General features: G+C 39.7%; 1 pseudogene; it reads right to left on the bottom strand.

The window, feature by feature from the left end:
* Window positions 1–273: 273 nt before the first annotated feature.
* On the bottom strand, window positions 274–731 carry LOC122730462 (annotated as a pseudogene).
* Between the last annotated feature and the right edge of the window lie 7,964 nt (window positions 732–8,695).

Here is an 8,695-nt window from a genome sequence, read left to right on the forward strand (position 1 = left end):
AAAGCCACTTGCATCTGACAAAGGTTCTTTTTAACAATTACATCTCTTTTAAACATTAAACAGAATCAGTATAAAGGCAGTACTCTATATGCAAAAGGCCTGAGAATATTGACTTTATATATTTATTTTTTAAAAGCCAACACATATTTAGACAACTTTAAATATAGTTCCAACAGAAATACCCTGACAACAGTAGCAATGGTCTCATAATGTGTTCTCACATTCAGACACTTGCTGGGATCATCTGAGTTCTTTGATTAAAAAAAAAAGACTTTATTGGTACACATGTTTCTTATCTGCAGTGTAATCTACAATCTCTTGTAGATGCTGAAAAGTTAATGTTTCTATGTCAGGAATTTCAAACCCAAATTCATCTTCCATGGCCATTATAATTTCAACTTGGTCCAAACTATCCAAGCCCAGGTCTGTCATGAAGTGGGAAGATACTGAAAGCTTTTCTGGATCAGTCTTATCATACAGTTTCAAGACATAGAGGACTCAGTCCTTAATGCTCTCCAATGTCACAGCGGGTATGTCACTATATTGGTGGCTGAACTGTAGGAATATCCCAGAAACCTGCATGTGTGCAGGCACAGGAACCATCACGGCACATGGGACTGAGCCCAGCGGCTGCACCAAAGTGAGCACGGGGCCCCCGGGCTGGATGGAAGTGCCGAGGCTTCGGGCAGTTGGCGGACACAAGCGGAGAGGACACGGGCCGCCATGGCTACACCAACCAGAGTGCAAGTAGTGCCAGACATTGTACCAATCTCTGGGCATACAAATATAACAAGTGAGATAGTCCCTGCCCACAAGGAGTTGACATTCCAGCAGCGCATCTGGAGGAGTGAGGACCAGGGAAGGGAGTTTTGGAAGGGATGGGTCACGGGGATCATGAGTAGATTCATAGGGCAATCAATTCACACTTTCCAAAAGCAACAGTACTCGATGTTTACAGGGAGTGAATGAATGGATGGATGACAGAAAAGGCAATTTGTTAAACATTTCCTTTGTGCAAAGTGCTGTCTGAAAGCGGGAGATGCAAATAGGAAAAAACCCCACCAGTTTTTGTTTTCCAGGAGTTCAAGTCTTAATGGGGGAGATTATCACACACAGGAGATTTTTAGCTGTAAGTTAGATGGAAGGGTCCCATTGTCTTTAGGGTGCTGGTGAGAAGTAAGGGGAAGACTGCTAACCCATTGGTAGGGCAGGTGGCATATAAATGTTAGGAATTACTATTATTTGAGACTTGACAGTGTAGGGAAAAGTTATAAAATATACCTCCCATCCTGCCTGCTTTGATCCACCTTACCAGTTCTTTGTATTCCCAGCATTGAGCATAGCGCCTGGCATCTAGGACACTTTTGGAGCCTGGTAAGGTAGACCTCCCAAATGCCTTTCTTTATCGATCTTGGTGCCTGTTGATGCTTCTTCTCCCTAACACTGCTCTCACCCCCTTAAACTATTTATGTGCAAACACACAAATCCATAACTTTCATTGCTATAGTTGCACGGACTCAATTGAATACATTCCTTCAAGCTTGGCCCCAAGGAAGAGAGGAGAAAATTCACTTCTCTCCCTTCTTTCCAGAGGTGAAAGATAGCTACTGATTGGTTTTGCTGAAATGTTTTTTTCTTCTTTCTTTTCTGTATTTTGTTATAGGGATGGGTAGGTGAGGAGAAAGGAAATATTTCTATATTTTGCAATTAAAATGATTTAAAAACAAAATACATCAATATGATTTCCCCCCCCACCCCAAAAATGTGTCCCCAGTCTCAATCAGGATTCTCCAGTCACTTGACATGGGCATCCACAGATAAGCAAAAAAACAGGATAAGGCAGTCCTTAGCATTGTTTGTATTTGAGTAGCAGAGACTTAGCCAAAGGTGGCCAGAGCAGATAGTGGGGCAGGTTGAGGAAAGAAGGAGAATGAAAAAGAAAAAAAGACACAAAAAATAAATTTATTTATTATACTTGACAGGATAAGGATTTTCTCTTAAAAAGCCCATTGTAGCAAAAATAATCCTGACTTGGTATTAGAAGGGTGTGGTTTTGAATTATCACTTCCAGACTTCAAAACTGGGAGACCTTGGGCAAAACACTGAACCTTCTTTTTTTTTTTTTTTGGCGGAGCAATGAGGGTTAAGTGACTTGCCCAGGGTCACACAGCTAGTAAGTGTCAAGTGTCTGAGGCTGGACTTGAACTCAGGTCCTCCTGAAACCAGGGCCGGTGCTTTATTCCACTCAGCCACCTAGCTGCCCCCAACACTGAACCTTCTGAACCTCAGTTTCCTTATCTGTAAATGATAGTAATAATAGCACCTACTTCATGGGAGTTTTGTGAAGATCAAAAGAAGGAATGTTTGTAGAGTGCTTCACAAACCTTTTTAGAGAGATAATCTAGTATATGGGGCACCAAGGTGACAGTGGCTAGAGTACTAGGCTTGGGACTCAGGAAGACTCATTTTCCTGAATTCGAACCTGGCCACAGACATTTACTATCTGTATGACCCTGGGCAAGTTACTTAACCCTGTTTGCCACAGTTTCCTCATCTGTTAAAGTAACCAGAGAAGGAAATGGCAAACCACTCCAGTATCTTTGCCATGAAAACCCCAAATGGGGTCATGAAGAGTCAGACATGACTGAAACAACTAAACAACAACACTGTGTCTTAATAATGTAGAACTGAAGCCTTTCGGGCTCTTCAGAGTCAAGGCCCTCGTGGACTATTTGCTTTCCCATCTCTGTTAAAGGAAGAGAGACGGAATTAATTGCAAAACAATCTCATCCCTCTCACAGACCTCACCTGTGTGCTGGCCTCTTCACCTCACTGAAAGCTCTCCTCAGGCTGGACTTACAGTTCTAGGATCAGTCTGCTACAAGAGAAATGGACTTGTTAGGGAACGTGATTTCTCAGTGAGGCAAAACATACCATCTACTCTAAAAGAATTCTTCTAACAGGAAATGGACTCATGAGGTAGAGAAAGACCTTTCTCACATAGCCAATGTGGAAATTTGTTTTGCTTGACCACACACACACACACACACACACACACTCATATATATATACATATATATATATACATATATATATATACACATATATATATATACATGCATATATATATACACACATATATATATACATGCATATATATATATACATACATATTAGAACATTCATTTTAAGGGATTTTTTTTTTCTTTTCCCAATGAAGAGTGGGGTGGGCTGGGTGTTTGGGGGAGGATAGGGACACTGTAGCAAAAAAAAAAAAAAGTAAGAGGTTCATTGAGACATCTTCTAATACCAAGAAGAGAACAAAGGAAAGGTCAAAAAGAAGCACAGATGGAGGTGGCTAGGTGGCACAGTGGATAAAGCACTGGCCCTGGATTCAGTAGTATCTGAGTTCAAATCCAGCCTCAGACACTTGACACTTACTAGCTGTGTGACCCTGGGCAAGTCACTTAACCCCCATTGCCCCGAACAACAACAACAAAAAAAAGCACAGATGAGTTAGCTCAAAAGTGACAAGTAAAATTTATTTGTTGTATATTTTAAAAGAAAAGCAAGCTCTACATAATAGAGACTTGCAATTTCATGTAGAATCCTCTTTTTCTGTTCTACTATGTAAATTGACATGCTCATTTTGTGTTCATTAAGTTCAAAATAAATATCTTTTTTTTGGTGGTGAGGGAGGCAGTTGGGGTTAAGTGACTTGCCCAGTCACACTGCTAGTAAGTGTCTGAGGCTGGATTTGAACCCAGATCCTCCTGACTCCAGGGCCAGTGCTCTATCCAATGTGCCACCTACCTGCCCCAAATAAACTTTTATTAAAAAAAAAAAAAGAGAATACTCCTGGCAACTAAAACCACGAAATATCAAATGTATCCTTTTGGTGCTTGAAGTCTTCCATCATAGACTTTCCTCTTTCTTTCAAGGCCTATTTTTGTTTTGTTTTGTTTTTAGGCAGGGCAATCAAGGTTAAGTGACTTGCCCAAGGTCACACAGCTAGTACGTGTCAAGTGTCTGAGGTCGGATTTGAACTCAGGTCCTCCTGAATCCAGGGTCAGTGCTCTATCCACTGCCACCTAGCTGCCCCTCAAGGCCTACTTTTGCCACATAATGATAGGATGCTGAGGGAGGAGTCTTAGATCCCTTGATTTTATAGATGAGGAAATGAAGGCCCAGAAAAGTTAGGTGACTTATCTGAGGTCATTTTCTGATCATTTCATTTTTTATAAAAGGTTCAATGCAAAAACCAAAAATAAGACCAAACCAAAATAAAAGCCAACTGCTAAGAAGTCCCCTGGGTCAAACAGAAAATGTAAAAAAAAAAAAGTTAAGTATTTGAATGGAATATGAGTTTTCCTTCTCTGAACTGTAACAGCAGAACAAATTGGAAAAATGCCTTGTGCCTTTCAAGAGAGGGGGGAGTATACCCTCAGTTTCCTTATCTATATAATGAGAGGCTTAGATTAGTGGATCACTAAGTCTAAATTAGCTGCCAGACCTAAATCCTATGAACTATGAAATGAACCAGACAGCATGTCTATTTGGAAACTCACAAGAATGTCTACAGTGAAGTGCTTAGAATATGATATTAATTTCTTTGTAAACAAATGTGTATATCCATTCGTTCATTTTTTAAAAAAAACAGGATACAACATGCTGGTTATGCTTCTATGTTTACAGTCATAGGGCCTACAAACAGTCACCTCTTTGATTCCATTTATCAAGCAATCTTATATGATCTTAATACAATTATGAGAGGATGCATTGGCAGGGAACCAGGGACTTCCTATAAACAGTGAGGTTCAACAGATCTAGTGCTGACGTGGACATGATTTCACCAAGCCCTGTAACAATAAAAAGCCTCCCAAATGAGATCTACAAACACTCAAAAGCATTTTGCTATGTAAACTTTATCTTTTTTTTCCTCACAACAATATGAATGCTATTATTACCCTATTTTTATAATGGGAAAACAAGCAGAGGGAAAAGTGACTTGCTCAAGGTCACATGGCTAGTAAGAGTCTGAGGGCAGATTTGAACACAGGCCTTCCTGAGTCCAGGCCCAGCATTCTATCCTCTGACTACATTATTTCTTGCATTGAGAAATCCCCATATACCCTTCCTCTCACACCAGTCTGTAAGACCTTTCCATAGTAATGATAATTATCATTATACCATATGGTGGTACACCAGTCTTATTGAGTCATTTCTCAGTCATGTCTGACTCTTCAGGACCCCATTTGGGGTTTTCTTATAAGGATACTGGAGTGGTTTTCCATTTTCTTCTCCAGTTCATTTTACAGATGAGGAACTGAGGCAAACAGGGTCAAGTGACTTGCCCACAGTCACATAGCTAGTGAGTGTCTGAGGCTGAATTTGAACTTGGGTTTTCCTGACTCCAGCAATGGAGGTTTTACCCACTGTACCACCTAGATGCCTAGTATACCAATACATAATTTGAAATACCTGAAAGAAATTATGGCAGCCTACCATGGATGACAGAGGTTCTTTGTACATACGCACACATTATTATGATTGATTTTCCTTTCAATGACAAAAGGAATACTTAATAGTTCATTTGTGTAGAAATTCTACATAAATAAAATTATAATTAAAAACCCATTAGCCAGCATTCTGTTAATTATGATGCTCTACCACACAACACTTCAATATAGCTGCTTTACGAGAAAAATCCATTCTGAGTTGGAACAGAGGTTCTCAAGAGTACAAGACCAATGAGGAAAGAAGGAGCCACCTTATCAGTTACAGAGGCAAGACAGGAAGAGGCTTACCAATTTTTCCATGGCCTCAGAGTCAGAATTCATGGATGTTTAGACAAAGCCAGGTTGCTTATTCGCTTTCCATTTGGACCCATTAGCTTTGCTCCCTGTTCCAAAGCACCAGACTGCCCACTTAACCCTAGTGAGCCAATTCTGATACATGTTCTTTGTCACAAGAGGGACTGAGTGAGAGTGTAAATGAATCTGCCCAGATCCATCACCACGAATGGAGAAAAACATTTGTAAAGCATGTCTCCTGCTAGCCGTGCTGTCAGAATCGGTATAATTGTATATTTTTAAAAATTATTACAAAATTTTACAAAACAAAACTATATCAGGGATGAGCAGATTTCTGTTTGAATGACCAGAGTGAGAAAGTAGAAAATATTCATTCCACTTTTCCAATTTGCTGTCGTGTGAAGCCAAACATCTAAACTTCTTGGACCTCTTTGACTTTATCATACAAAAAGACTCAAAAGAGTCTTCTTCTATGAAATTCCAGTTAATCAACATTAAGCATGCTAACATCCCAAACAACCATTTGTCCCATTCATCTTAGAAAGGAAGCAAGGGTTCAAGCCTGGAAGTGAGAGGGTGAGAGCAATGGCCTCTCCCTGAATGGTTCAAGTAAAAACTGCTCCATCCGTCCCTCTTGTACCCATTCACCTGACCACATTCTTCTGCAGTTTGAACTGGCCTTGATCACCTCTTGTCATGGCTCCCATGGGGGAGAGAGGGGAGAAGATGCAAGCTCAAAGTGAAGGCCATCCTAGGTGATCAGGATGGAAAAGGATGACATTTCCCCGGATGCATGGACCCAGAGTTCAAACACTCATTGGGGGAACAAGAATTCTAATTCTCTTGAGATGTGTGTGCTGGCCGTGGAGATTTGATTTCACTGGGGAGGAGAGGAGGGAGAATTGAAGGGTAAGATCAACAAGAAGGGGGGCACAGTGGACAAAGTCACTTAACCCTCATTGCCCCGCCCCCCCAAAAAAAACTTAAAAAAAAAAAGATCAACAAGAAGGAGAAAAATGGAGATCATTTGCTCAAACACTCCCACTGTCCATACAGCTCTCCCTTTGGCTCCCTTCAGGCCCCAATGGCTGCTTTCCACAAGGATATCTCATCTTCTTGCTCTACTCTGGCTGGGCAAATTTTCTGTGTGGAGTCCAACTTAAAGAAAAGAATCTCCTGCTTTTGTGCTTTTGTCTCGTTTGGGTTGGTTGGATAATCTCTAATTTTGCTTGGGTGAGTTTCTGTCCTGAGCTATGATAGAAGAAAGTGAGATCCATGCTGCTTCTTATATCTTTTTTTTTTTTTTTTTTTTTAGTGAGGCAATTGGGGTTAAGTGACTTGCCCAGGGTCACACAGCTAGTAAGTGTTAAGTGTCTGAGGCCGGATTTGAACTCAGGTCCTCCTGACTCCAGGGTCGGTGCTCTATCCACTGCGCCACCTAGCTGCCCCTTCTTATATCTTTTTAAAGAAGGTGCAATATATGTCATGTAGAGTTGACTGGGCCTGATATTAAATCCTGACGTGGTCTTGGCAACTTCTAATAGTACAATATCCCTTCAAGAAGTCATAACTTAAAAAAAAAATGGTTAATTTAGTAAAGGTCATGAAGAGACTTGTCAATACTGAAGACTTTTGTATTATTTTGTTGAGTGTTTAAAATTATGCATTTGGTTATAAATTTAATGGGTTTTTAGAACTAATTTGTACAAAGTTATATATGTGATGAGGGTAAATTATTCACTCTATGAAATGTGACCATATGGGGAGTAGATAGAGAGTTGGCCTTGGGGTCAGGAGGACTGCTGACCAAAACAGATTGTGTGACCCTAAGCAAGTCACTTGACTTCTCCATGTCCCAAGTGTTGACCAGCATTGGTAGAGATTGTTTCTGAGCAGGAATTCCTTACTCTGATGAAATCACAGGTCCAGTCAAAAGAAATCCCTTCAATAACTTTGCTCATAGGTAAATGTAGGTATTTGTTAGCACTTGGAAACACTGGAGAAGAAAGTATTGTAATATCATTTATTTCTGGGCTAACTAGGTGTGGCTTAAAGTCATGGGTAACTTAAGGAGGATGAACAGGGAAAAAGAAGTTAAAGAAAACATTTAACATAAAAATACAAGCCTTCCCTTAACACCAAAATCTTGGGTTTTAGGGATCTCAATAGTGTTTTCTCATGAAATGAATAGGATATATAAGGTGGAAGTAAAATATTTAATGTATTTAAGAGAATAAACTCTTTTCAAATACTTTAGCAGGTTTCATTTCAAATAAATAATAACTATGCACATCATAAATCATCTTTATCTGTTCATAAAAGCAAATCCTCAAAGACCTATACCTGCCAACATTTTATGAGCTTAGTTTGAGTTATTATGTCAATTTGTAAGCAATTAATTTTTGTTTGTTTTTCTAAGATACAAACTTTTTACTAACGTAGAAAGGCCTTCCTCCTGATTATCTTGAATCAATGAGGGGCTCCTTTATTTGGATTTCATAAAATGGTTCCACAATCAGCTAAAACAAAATGTTTTAAAAGCTTGACAGGCAGTCGGCAGTAATGAGAAGTGGGGGTAGGGCGTGTAGCTTATAAGAAAAGTCCCAGGCAGGCACAAAACAAAACAAAACTTCGAAACCATGTGTGAATAGTCTAATCCTCAGGAAGCATTAATCACACAGCATGAATTAAATCTGCTATGTAGGGGATGCGTGGTATGTGAAATATCCTCTTTTTTAAAATAGCTAGATGACCCAAACTATAGCCATTGTTTCTTTGTGAAATTTTCAGTTCTTTGAACTGTTTGAAAAATTAAAGATTTTTCCCCTCTTGGAACTGTTTTATCTTGCAGTAGAATGAAAGTATAAAATGCCTGAAAAGCT

Source organism: Dromiciops gliroides, chromosome 6 (genome assembly GCF_019393635.1).
Source record: "Dromiciops gliroides isolate mDroGli1 chromosome 6, mDroGli1.pri, whole genome shotgun sequence".
Classification (NCBI taxonomy): domain Eukaryota; kingdom Metazoa; phylum Chordata; class Mammalia; order Microbiotheria; family Microbiotheriidae; genus Dromiciops; species Dromiciops gliroides.